Genomic DNA, 13452 nt, shown 5'->3' on the forward strand with positions numbered 1-13452 from the left:
CTTGAGCCACAATGGGTGCTGGTAATAAAGATATTGCAAGGTGCTGTGAATGCCTCCGCTAGTGACCGCACCGTGGCCACATTTTGCACAGGGATTGTACAACTTGCCCAGTCGGCCAATTGTTCTACTGCCCCCTAAAACACACATGAATTTGCAGTCTGCACCCAAGGTGTGAAAAGTTCTGGAGCATTTTGACGCATTTTCATGCTCTTCTGTTGCTTGAGTGGGCAGAAAAGCTTCAGAGGCCCGATTCCAAGCATGTCATGAGAGCTGCAACTGAACAGTCTCAGCTGCGGAAGAACGCCCACTTCTGACAAGTTTTTCCAAGTGTGTGACCACCTCCCTCACCCACCTCCTCACCCCTCCCCCCTGTCATGTGCTTGTGTACTTCCTTCAGCAATGGAAGCCTTGCCTCCCCTCCCCCAGGCATGGCCCACACTGGAGCACCTGCCCGGGCACCGCACTAAATGCCAGCTGGGAAAAAGCGACTTGCGTGTACCTCCGCCCAGATGCACGACACCTCTTCCTTGATATCTCACAGGCGATGCTTGCGAGCACTGCTCAAGTTTCTGTGCACTCAGCTCCGATTTCCCCTCGATGTTCAGGTCACAAGGTGCACGTCGCTTTATGTACAGTTGTGAAACACATCGGTGTGATTGCTCAGATGATCCAGCGTGGGGGGGATGATTCTGGCAAGCAGAGCTTATAATGAGATGCTAAAATATTGAAATTAGGTTACTGACATGTGGTGGATGGAAATGTGGCCTGCTATTGACGGGCGGAGAGGATGATTGCAAACTGGTTTCATGATTGCGTGAAACTGATTTTTGGCCTTTTCGCCATATTGTCTCCCCAACTGCCCTGCCAATGGAATCGAGCATTTCCGCCCTGTATGTTTTAAATCACTCTGTATTGTTTTCACCTTTACTTTTTTGGCAATAAAGCTGTTGGATTTGTGGAGAAATTATGTCAGTTGTGATTCTCAATCTCTCGGACATTATACCTTAGTGCCTGTTCAAGTGTTCCTTTAATGCGGAATCACCTCCACTTTAAACATTTTCAGGCATCGGGCCTATTATAGGTCACAATCCCACTCATGGCGTGGCGCATCCTGCAGCATGATCTTAAGGGAGTTGCCCAATTAACAGGCTACCTCCGCGTTCGCCATCCAAGTAAGGAAGGCGGGTAGGGCATGGACGCGGGAAGTCCAGTTGGATGGCTCGCAGAAGTGGCTAGCTGACAGCCTCACTGGAAGAGATGGCTGCTGCTGAGGTAGATGGAAAGCACAAGCGCAGCGTCTCAATATGTAGGCAATGTCAAAAGTTTTCGGAGCGATTCCTAAAACAAAAAGCCGAGAGCTTTTTTGATCATTAGTGTGGGTGGGGGAAAGCTTTTGGCTACAACTGTGCCCTTTTCAGCCTTGCAGCCCCATAGTGACATGGACAGCAGCCTTTGATGTCCCACTGGCCTCCCACATGATGCTGCATCTGATGCACTGCTGGGGTCCTGACACAGCAGATTTAAAGTGAAAGTAAATGATGACCAAGTGGCAGAGTGAAAGCCAATGAGAAAGATGAGTAAGAATAGAAGTGAAAAGAATCCTGCAGCATACGGGTACAAAGTCAAATTTGGCATATAAACATACAAAATAGGAATGGAAGTAGGCCATTTGGCCCCTCCAGCTGCTCCGCCGGATGTCACATTGGGCAGGCCTTAACTGGCCCACCCACGTAAAATGGTGGTGCGGCCCACTTCTCTGGCAGGGATCGGCTCCGCTCCCGCTGGAGATTGGGTCGGCCCCACTCGCCAGGCAGGCAGAAAATTCTGCCCCTGAAGTGTCCGTGTGAAACTCTGTTCTCCAGAATTTTAGTGAAAGCACCTTCCCAGTGAATTAATCTGTCAACAACAACAACTTGCATTTATATAGCACCTTTAATGTAGGAAAAAGTCCCAAGGCACTTCACTGGAGTGTTATGAAGCAAACTTAGGCATTGAGCCACATAAGGTGATAGGCCAGTTAGCCAAATTCTTGGTCAAATAGGTAGATTTTGGGGTATCTTACCTGAGATCATAACAAACTGCAGGACCTCACCCGGGGACCAGTTGTAACAAAGGTTAAGTGAGCCACATTGCAAGTCTGAGAAACACTTCTGACACATGCCTTGTAGCCAGTGGAAAGGCTTTCGGGAGTTATGAGTGACTCTCCATGGAATACTTCACCTCTGACCTGATTTGTTTGTGCAGGGTTTGAAATTGGGCTTCAATGACACCACTTAAAGGCAGCCAATACCTGGAAGAACTCTGCTCACACACTTGCATTCACAAAATTCCACTCCCACATTTTCCTCCATTCTTCCACAATCACTGCACCATACTTCTTCTCCACCTTCTTCTCAAACAGGTTGCAACGCCTATTCTCACCACAATTGTAACTCTCACTTCTGTACATCTTACACATGACATACAAACTATTCTACTGTGACAGACACATCACATAACTGTCACTAACACATCCCCTCCTTTTCTGTGGGAGAAGGGCAAGGACAGTCTGTGTCAGAGAAGGCCAAGCCTGCCTGCACACCCTCACCCATATGAAAAGCTGAAGGGTGTGGATGATTAAATAGACTTAGAGGTTTCAAATACATAGGCCCAGAAACTTGATCACATTCAAAACAAAGAGCATGGATGGTGTTGTGCTTCTTGCTACCCCTATTCACATAGTCACAGAGACCACATTCAATTTGTTCACCAATCTCATTAAAATGAGGTTGAATAGCGGGGTGAGTGCTGGCTGCATGCTAATCACTTTGATGAGGTTGCAGGGCAAGGGTGGCAAGGCTGCCTACCCCAATTAGGCTCATTATGAGCCTTGTTAACAGCACTTGAAAGATGCCCACTGGGATTTTCCAGTTGGCCTCCAGTTTCCCAATACATTGGTGGACAATTCAACTGCCTGGAGTCAGGCACCCAGCAGCAAGCCACAGAGCCAGTTCTCCAGGCAGGCAAACAATCCCTCCCTCCCTGCCTGCCTTGTGCACTTGCAGCCAAAGGCTACCTTGTTGAGGGATTTCCCTAATCCCCAATGTGACAGTGACATCTACCATCATAAAATCCTGTTGACAGCTTCCAAAGCAGCTCATACTGCTGCAACAGAAGCTCAGATGGCTGCCATCATGGCTCTGGAGCAAGAATTGGTAGAGTTTCCAGAGCAATGTATCACTCCTCCACCCTGTTCTCACACAGAGCCATAGGAGTCCCGAGGCACAGGCCCACAAGAGTGACCTTAGCTTCCCGTGAGAACCACCTTCAAGAAATGCTCCATTGTTTGTAAAGTGGGACAGGGAACTGCTGTCAGCTACACCACCAACTAAATGGTGGCTATATAGAAATAAGGCCATTGGCAACTCTGAAAATGCATCTCCTAATTCTCATCCTGTACTTTATAGTATGTTTCACACACATACTAACCTTTCTTCCCTTAGTTTTTTTCATTATAATATGTTTGTGCATATATGTGAATACAGTTGTGTATGCAGTACACTGGAGGAACCTACTATGTATTAAGCTTTGATTAGGCCAGATTTTACATCCCAGAAGCCCAGCAGGATCTATGATTGTTTGCCTCAAGTGGATATGTTACTATGTAAACACCAAAATAGAATTCAGTGCCAAGTCTTACTGCACCTGTAGCCAGTATTAAGTGCCAAGAGAGTCCCTGCAGTACTGCTGTACACTTGAGTTATGTTGGGCACTTTGCCAATCCTACTTTCTTATAACTGAAATAAGTCTGACCCCAAACATACCCAAACACACTAGCAGCTCATGCTAACACAGAAGTTTTATTTCAAGAATTTTAGAAAGGTAGGATTACAGTATTCTGCTGGTTGGTGAAGATGTACTATTACTAGGGTTGTAACCAAGTCATTTTTTCCCCCCAAGTCCAGTCACAAATCATATCTTTAAAAGTGAAAGTCAGTAACATGTCCTCTTACTCTTTTTGCTTCACCATACTCTGTAATTCTGATCAGGATTAAAATGTAAACATGGAAGTTGAAGAAGCCTTTACTTTGCTCCATCTGAGCAATAATAGTCCTAAGGCCGAATTTTACGATCCCCTGCCAGCAGCTTTGTAGGCAGCGGGGTGGCTGTAAAGTTTTCAGATGGCCTACCCACTGGGCTCGCACCTGCCCAACTAAGGACCGTTTCCCACCCAGCCTCAGTTTTCAGGTTGGTGGGAAGAGTTGGGGCAGGAAGCGGGGCTGGGTGGTAGCCTCCATTAACAGCCTCCTTTTAACATTGGGTGCCTCTCTAAAAGATCTGGTCCCTGAAAGTGCTCCCTTCCCAATTGGCCTCTCCACCAAAACTCCACCCTACTCTGCCCAGACCCCTGGGCTCAGCTCCCCACACCGCCTTGAGACCCCCACACTTTTTGTCGTGTTATTATAATGATATCAGTCCTTGAGCTTATTTGTTGCATAAGACACAAGGTACTAATCACTCATAAGGGATTAAGTAGACACATTGTGGGCTCATTTATTAAGACTAGACATGCAAATAGTCTTACATAGCTGTAAAGCTTGGAGTCATTAGGAGCTGTGTGTGTGTTCTCTGCTCAAAGCAAAAGTGAAACGAATACGGGATCACATGATACATTTCCCTTCCAGTACTGTCGTGCTGATATCCCTTAAAGGCATATTACAACACTTAACTGGTCCTGGACTGGCGGGGCTTAAACTCTGGGGACTGCATGCAGTCCCAGTCCTGTCCACTGCAGCTTCTGGTGCTGCAGGGACAAGAGAGCTGTTGGCCCATCAGATTGGCTGGCAGTTCTCTGAGGCAGGACTTCCTCCCGAGTGAGGGGCGGAAATCCCTTCTCCAATCAATTATGGCTTGCTGGAGCATTGAATGGCTGTGGGGCAGGTAGAATCGTTGGGGGTGTGTTCTTCGCCGACTCCTCAGTAGGCAGGAAGGGAAACCCTGCCATCCTAAAAGTCCTGACCCGAGGCTGCAGGCCTATTCCTTTGCTGAAGAACTCTCCTGAATTTTGCTTTCTTTCCAGATACAAATTTTGTTATATTAGTGTTGTAGGGTGGCCGAGTTGTACTATTCATAATAGAGTTGATCAGCAAATACTTCTTAAGTGGAAACATTAATTTTATTTACAATATACTTAGCAGCAACTATACTTGTGCTTTCAATTCCAACCCTATCTCTACTCTACACTGTCAGCTGAGGTAGCCTGGTTACAACAGATCATGCGATCTTTCCTAACAAGTAGTATTCTTAAAGGTACTTTACACACTAAATAAGCCCATTATTACTACATTCCTCCTCCTTTAATTTGGCTATACATAATATATTTACAAGTACATATTGTTCAAGACAATATAATATTTACACTGGGTAATGAATTTACAAGTTCATTCTTACAGGTAGTTTCCTGGTACGTGTGGAATGTCACAGCTCCACAACTTCAGATTCTTTGTCAGGTCCTTTTTTGGAGTTGCGTGAACATCAGGTGCTTCGTTGGGCACTTGCGGTTCTGTATCCTTAACTATCACAGGAACATCAGACATGTCAGTCCTAGGTTGAGTATCTTCAGCAGGAAATGCAGACCCGGTCATGGTCACTGTGGTGATTTATCTCTCTCTTCCTTAAATGGTCCACATGTTTACGGATGATCTGACCTTCCACCTCCACATGGTAAGATAGAAGTCTAGTCACTGCACTTATTTTACCTGGTAACCACTTTGGTCCTTCGCCGAAGTTTTTCACATATACTGACTCTCCCAAGGTAAATTTTCTATCGTGACTATGCCAGTCGTGACAAGTTTTTTGGCTTCCATGACTCCTTTCTACCTTCCCCTCTAAATTTGGCATTATTAAGCTCAAGCTCGTCCTGAGATAGCGTTTCAACAATAACTCCACAGGTGTGACACTTGTTGTGTGAGGGGTAGTCCTGTAATGGAAAAGAAAGCATGCTGGTTTGGTTGCCAAGGAATCACCAGTTAGCTTTATCAGGCCTGCCTTGAATGTTTGAACCACTCTTTCGGCCAGTCCATTTGAGGAAGGCTGGTATGGTGCAGTTTTCACATGAGTGACACCGTTGAGGCTGATAAACTGTTGAAACTCAGCACATGTAAATGCTGTGCCATTATCGGAAACGACTACTTCTGGTAGTTCGTGAATGGCAAAACTCTGCTGTAGCTTCTCAATTGTAGTGGCCGACGTTGGTACTTCACCTCATATACAGCCAACCATTTTGAATCGGCATCGACAATAAGCAGAAACATTGTTCCCAGGAAAGGTCCAACATAGTCAATATGTAATTGCACCCAGGGTCTTCCTGGCCACTCCCGTGGAGCTGTCACTGGCAACTTTTGCAGTTGCTGACATTGCCCACAATGCTTTACCATACTCTATATTTTGCCATCCATCTAGCCATGCTAAAAGAAATGGCTAGTGAGATAGTTGATGCATTGTTTTTAATTTTCCAAAATTCCCTAGATTTAGGGAAGGTTCCTTTAGTTCGGAAAATAGTAGATATAACTCCTTTATTCAAAAAGGGGGGAGACAGAAAGCAGGAAACTACAGATCAGGTAGCTTAACAGCTGTTACAGGAAAAATGTTAGAAGCTATTGTTAGAGATATTATGACAGTGGTACTTAGAAAAATTCAAGGCAATCAGGCAGAGTCAACATGGTTTTGTGAAAGGGAAATTTGCTTGCAAACCGCAAAACACAGTATTAGATGTGATTCCGCGATTGGACAACATTTGCTAAATAATCCTCAGTGTGTTATAAATTATGCTAACAACTAATTGAAGATTGTCAGTCAGGCTTGTAGTGTGATGTGTTTACATGTACTAGAAGCTACATATGTTAATAAACAGTGCCCTGTTCTTTGAAAGCAGATGAGTCTTTGAATATTTTTAAGGCAGAGGTAGATAGATTCTTGATAAACAAAGGGGATGAAAGGTTATCAGGGGTAAACAAGAGGTTAGAATCAGATCAAGCATGATATTATTGAATGGCAGAGCAGACTCGAGGGTTGAGTGGCCCACTCCTGCTCTTAATTCATCTGTCCGTATGTATATAGAACTGTTGAATCAATGAGTCTCTAAAGCGTAGATGTAATGTGCTGTTACGCCCAGATCTTGTAATGGTAACCTTGTCTGGAGATTTCTTTAATTGCTTACAGTGAGCTGTAGGATTATCATTCTTGGATGTTCCTTATTACATGTGGGATCTTGTCCTAGATGCAACAGGACTGTTGAGGAGCTGGAATGGATCTGATTTGTCCTCGGTTGTGCTCAACATTGCACCTTTGTGTGTAATGACTTCATAGAACCTATGTTCCGAACAAATCCTTGTCGCTTCTGCTGGTTGCCACACACCTTCTGTGGAATCCTGGATGTGAACTCGTTGTCCCAACTGTAAACTTGGCAATTTTGTACCTGCATTTTTATCGTGCACATTGGTCATCCCTCTTGCAGTATTAAAGTTGCTTTCTAGTTTCTGAGAGAGTAGAATGGGTAAGAGTAGGTAAATTCGTATGCCCTGGTCTGGCAAACATGAGCTTTGCTGTTAATGGAATAGTTGCACTTTCAGATGTAACATTGCAATCTTGCTTGGTCTGTTTACATTCAAGCATTAAGGATTTTACCATGGGAATTATTCATTCAGTTGGGCCGTTAGATCTTGGGCAATAAGGATTAGAAGTAGTGTGATCGATATTTCACTTCTCACACATGGCTTGCTAATAAATTACAGACCTTTATCCATAATGATCTCTCTAGGTACACCAAATAAACTGAAAATAGCACTTAGAGTGTGTGTTACAGCTGTGCTTGATGTACTGTGCAATTGCCGAATAACGGGGTACTTGTAAAATAGTCAACAATGACAATGAAGTCAGTGCCATAACATGGAAGAGGTCAGATTTATTTTGGACAAAGGATGGGTAGGAACTTCATGTGGAACCAGTGGTTCTTTGTGCTGACTTGGTATGTGTTCTTGACATGCCTTACGCTTCTTGACAGTAAGTTCAATGTCATTGTTCATACCCGGCCAATAGGTTGTCTCTTTGAGTCTTCTCATCAAATCTACACCCATGTGTGAGTGATGGAGTTGTTGAAGAATATCAAGTCGCAAAGATTCCAGTATGATAACCTGCCTGCCTTTGAAAATGACTTCCCGGGAGAAGCCTAGCTCATCCCGGTAAGGCCAGAATTATATCATGTATTCATAGATATGTTGAGTTGAATCAGAACATCCTTCAATGATGATTTGTTTTGTTGGGCACTCCCTCACTCACTATCAATCCATGGCCACTCTCTGGTCACTTGCCTTGCCCAATTGAGCTAACCCAGCGCTGGTCCTCTCGACACACCATCCCACTCACTGAACTGAGAGGCTATGCACTGCAATCTCACTATGAAGGACCCTCCTGCTTACCAGCTCTTTATTTGAGCTCTATCTTTGCACTGTGTACTCAAAGTTTTTCTGTGCAGTCACCATGCTGTTATTACAACACTCTCCAATGCTGCGACTCTGTTGCAGCCTGACCAGAACATTGAAGGTCATCTCATGCCATGTAGCACAATCTACGGCATTTCGCCATGTTGTACCGGTATTTAATCTTGCTGCCATGGGGTTTGACCACCACTGAGCACAATGTTGTATTGCTATAATGAAATAAGCACCAATTGCTCATAAGAGATTATATAAACACATGGTGGGTTAATTTATTTAGACTAGGCATATCGGAAGATTTATACATAGGTAGAAAGCTTGAAGACACCAGTGGCATAGCTGTCTGTGTGTGTGTGCTACTCAAAAGCAAAAGTGAAACCAAGACTGGATCACATGACACACTTCCCTTCTTAAAGGCATATTACAATTCGTGCCACTTATATACAATCGTAATGCAGATCATTCTAATTATCTGCTGGAGGGCACTTAGTTTGGAAGGGGACCATAATTCCAGTGAGTTGGCCTTTTAATGAACATTGATGAGATGGAAATGAATGCAAATGTGGTTCCCAAAATAGCTCAGTGGAAACTCAACGCACCTTTAACCCACTTTCAAAGTCAGCAGAACAAAATTCCAAACTAATTTTTCGCCGGTGGGAAACTGACTTTTACCATCATGTCAAATTTATTGCTCCTGCCTGCCACGATTCTGGTGGGTGCAGAAAATTCCGCCCTTGGTTACTAGTGGGCAGGCGAAAATGGTTCAAAGTGTTCTGTGCCTCAGGGAGATTTATATGCTCTTTCGCGTACTCCCCCCACCTGGACAGGGAGCGCTCAACACTTCCGGGTGTGTGTCACACTGGGCAGGCCTTAATTGGTCCACCCATGTAAAACGGCGGCGCGCAGCCGATCGCAGGTGGTGATCATCTGCGGGCCCACTCCCGCTCCCACCCAATGTCCCTGACATGGAGAAAATTCTCCCTCTATTGTTGCTAAAATGCCAGCAGAGGCAGGGAAAGGTCCTTAATTGGCCACTCAAGTGGCTCACCTGGGCTCTGTGCAGGCCATCTGCTACCTTTGTCACCACTGGCAAAATGACAGGGCAGCAGGAATGCCTGAGATACCCTTCCCCCATTGCCTTGCCACACCAGCCTTCCCACCTCTGAGCCCGTCCCCAAAGTCCCTGTAAAATTCAGCCCATTCAAATTCAGCCCATTTAACCAAAGCAGTAACATTCCTTTAAGTGGTCAATTAACTCCTTATCTTCTGTTGTCTAATTATAGGTCTCCAGTCATTTTTCTATTTGCATTTTTCTATTTTAGTATTTTTATCAATTGACATAAAACTCATAATTGTGCACCGGCAAAATGATTGCAGGTGGCAGAGATTTCTCGAGGCACTTGGATACCCAAAAGTTCTCCTTTTAAAAGCTAACAAATGAGTAATCTGGCTTGTATCTCCCAAATGGTTATTTTACATTATTTCACAAGCACATAAAATCAAGAAAACATTGAACTTCATTTTACCGATGTGCATTAATAAATTTGCTGAAAATTGCCCGTGATAATGCAATCTATGGTACTATATACATGATTTATGAAATAAAAATACACATTTGTCATGAGCCAAAAATTAAAACTATATGAAATCATGAGTGATATATTATTTAGAATGTCCTGGACAACAGGCAATTAATGATGTTAAGGGGTCCTCACCTGAAACTTTCATTTGTTTATTCTGGTCACAGATGTTGCCTAATCTGCTGAATGTTTTAAGTATCTGAACTCTGTGATTTAATTTTTGTTTAACGTTGCTCTCCCACTGTGGGATGTGTGAACTGGATTCATAACAAGTTTGTCACTAAATTCGCCATGGGGGCAGGGTACTAATATCTGCCCATTTTTTAATTATAATTATAAACCAATATAACATTTCTATTTAAATATATATAGTGAACATGTTCTGAATTCTTTGTAGACTAATTTCAATGTTGGTTTAATTCCTTTGCAGACTTTTGAATGAAAGCATTGATCTGTAGGCATCATCTGACAGCAGGCCATGAGATCCAACGCATTCCAGCCATTTTGTGAAATGTCACAGTCTGAGTAGTCTCTCAGTTTAAGTTGAATGCTCGATGACAACACTCAATTCATAGTGAAAATGGCAAACAAAGTACATAGCTATCACTGACAAAGTAGGCACTTTGGGTTTGGAGTCACATCCTATAATTTAGACAACTTTTAGACATTAATTGTAGTGTAAATCAGAATTTAACTGACAAATGGCACCGCTGAAGCCAGTGACTGGCATGTCTGCCTCTTTGTCTTCACAGCACTATCATTTGTCAGAATTATTTATTCTGAAACTTAGGTAAAAGGTCAATTCCTATACAGCACTAACAAGGTGGAGAACAGAAGATGAAGAAAGAAGTGGTGGCATGATTTCAAACTTGAGTTTTTAAAATCTACAGACTGGAGGAGGAAGAGATGACAGAGGCCAGTGCAGAGTTACATTGAAATATTGAGCTGGGTTTGACAGTCCTCTCTGCCCCATGCCACTGGTTAAAAAGTCATGGAGGAGGGAGCCCACCAATGATCCCAATGGCTGCCCTGCAGTAATTCAATGCTGGGAGCAGGGTTAATTGCTTTAAGGCGAGACTTCCACCGTGACAAGACTTCCACCTTGGGAGGAAGTTCTGCTGTAGAGAGCTGCCAGCCAATCAGATCAGCCAGCAGCTCTGTCATGCCAGCAGCATCAGAGCAGGTAATGGTCACTGCCGCACCACAGGCAATTCCACCATGTTGAGAAGCCAAGGTAACGCAACGAGGGATGTGAGGGAGGGGCTGAGTTCAAGAGGCTGGTTGTGGGGGGGGAGGGGTAAAATGCCTCTGATGGGATCAAGGGACCCACAAGGGTCTTCCCCTCCATTGCTCGACACCAATTCATGCAGAGTTCCTCAGGCCCAACCATCTCCAGCTGCTTCATCTCAATGACCTTCCTTCCATCATAAGGTCAGAACTGGGGGTGTTCACTGATGATCACATAATGTTCAGTACAATTCGCAGATCCTCAGATACTGAAGTAGTCCATGGACAAATGCAGCAAGACTTGGGCAATATCCAGGCTTGGGCTGACAAGTGGCAAGTAACATCCTTGCCACACAAGTGCCAGGCAATGACCATCACCAACAAGAGAAAATCTAACCATTCCCCGTGGAATTACCATCACTGAATATCCCACTATCAACAACCTGGGGGTTCCCATTGACTGGAAACTGAACTGGACTAGCCGTATAAATGCTGTGGCTACAAAAGAAGGCCAGAGCTAGGAATCCTGTGGCTAGTAACTTATCTCCGGAATCCCCAAAGCCTGTCCACCATCTACAAGGTACATGTCAGGAGTGTGATGGAATACTCCCCGGTTGCCTGGATGAGTGCAGCTCCAACAACACTCAAGAAGCTTGACACTATCCAGGACAAAGTAGCCCACTTGATTGGCACCCCATCCACAAACATTCATTCCCTCCACCACCGACACACAGTCACGCAGTATATATCATCTACAAGAATTCATCAATGATCTTTAGACAGCATTTTCCAATATCATGACCACTACCACCTAGAATGACAAGGGCAGCAGGCAGATGGGAATGCCACCACCTGGAAGTTCCCCTCCAATTCACATGCCATCATGATTTAGAAATACATCGCTATTCCTTCAGTGTCACTGGGTCAAAATCCTGGAAGTCCCTCCCTAACAGCACTGTGGGTGTTCCTACAACAAAGGTACTGCAGTGGTTCAAGAAGCCAGCTCACCACCACCTTCTCAAGGGCAATTAGGGATGGACAATAAATGCTGGCCTAGCCAGTGATGTCAGCATCCCATGAGTGAATAATAAAAAAGCTAAAGCTGCCTTTTGCATAGGCCTCCCCACTGCTGCAGCTAAAATACAGAATGACAGAATTTTAACAGCACAAAAGGAGGCCATTCGGCCCATCATGTCCACACCGGCTCTCTAAATGAGCATTATGACCTAGTGCCATTGCCTTGCTTTTTCACTGTACCCCTGCACATTGTTTCTATTCAAATAATCATCTCATGTCCTCTTGAATGCCTCGATTGAACCTGCCTCCACCAAACTTCCAGGCAGTGCATTCCAGACCCGAACAACTCATTGTGTGAAAAAGTTTTTTCTCACGTCACATTTGCTTCTTTTGCAAATCACTTTAAATATTTGCTCTCTCATTCTTGACCCTTTTATAAGTGGGAACAGCTTCTTCCTATCTGCTCTGTCCAGCCCCCTCATAATTTTGAACATCTCTTTCAAACCTCCTCTAAGCCACCTTCTCTCCAAGGAGAACAATCCCAACCTTTCCAATCTATCCTCAAAGTTGAAGTTTCTCATCCCTGGAAGTATGCTTATAAATTGCTTCTGCACTCTCTCCAATGTGTTTTCATCCTTCCTATAGTATGGCAGTGGGTGAGGTCCTTAAGCAGATGCACTGCACCACCTCACCAAGGCTCCTTCGACAGCACCTCCCAAACCCAAGACCTCTACTACCAAGAAGGACAAGGGAAGCAGATGGGAACACCACCATTTGGAAGTTCCCTTCCAAGCCACTCGCCATTCTGACTTGGAACTATATCACCATTCCTTCATTTTCACTGGTCAAAATCCTGGAATTCCCTCCCTAACAGTGGATGTTCCTACAACACATGGACTGCAGTGGTTCAAGGCTTCCAGAGAAAAGAGACAAGCTGTAAAATGTAAGAGTGGAAGAGAGCATATAAGAAGTGGGCCAAATGAATTATCTAGCACATCAAAAGGAGAATTGCACTGATACCAATGTCTACTTTTTTATTGAGACCATTTAAGATAAAATAAAAAAGGCAGCTCACCACCACCTTCTCAAGGGCAATTGGGAGTGGACAATAAATGCCGACCTAGCTAGCAATGCCCACATCCCATGGGCAAATA

This window comes from Carcharodon carcharias, chromosome 1, assembly GCF_017639515.1.
Source record: "Carcharodon carcharias isolate sCarCar2 chromosome 1, sCarCar2.pri, whole genome shotgun sequence".
Lineage (NCBI taxonomy): Eukaryota > Metazoa > Chordata > Chondrichthyes > Lamniformes > Lamnidae > Carcharodon > Carcharodon carcharias.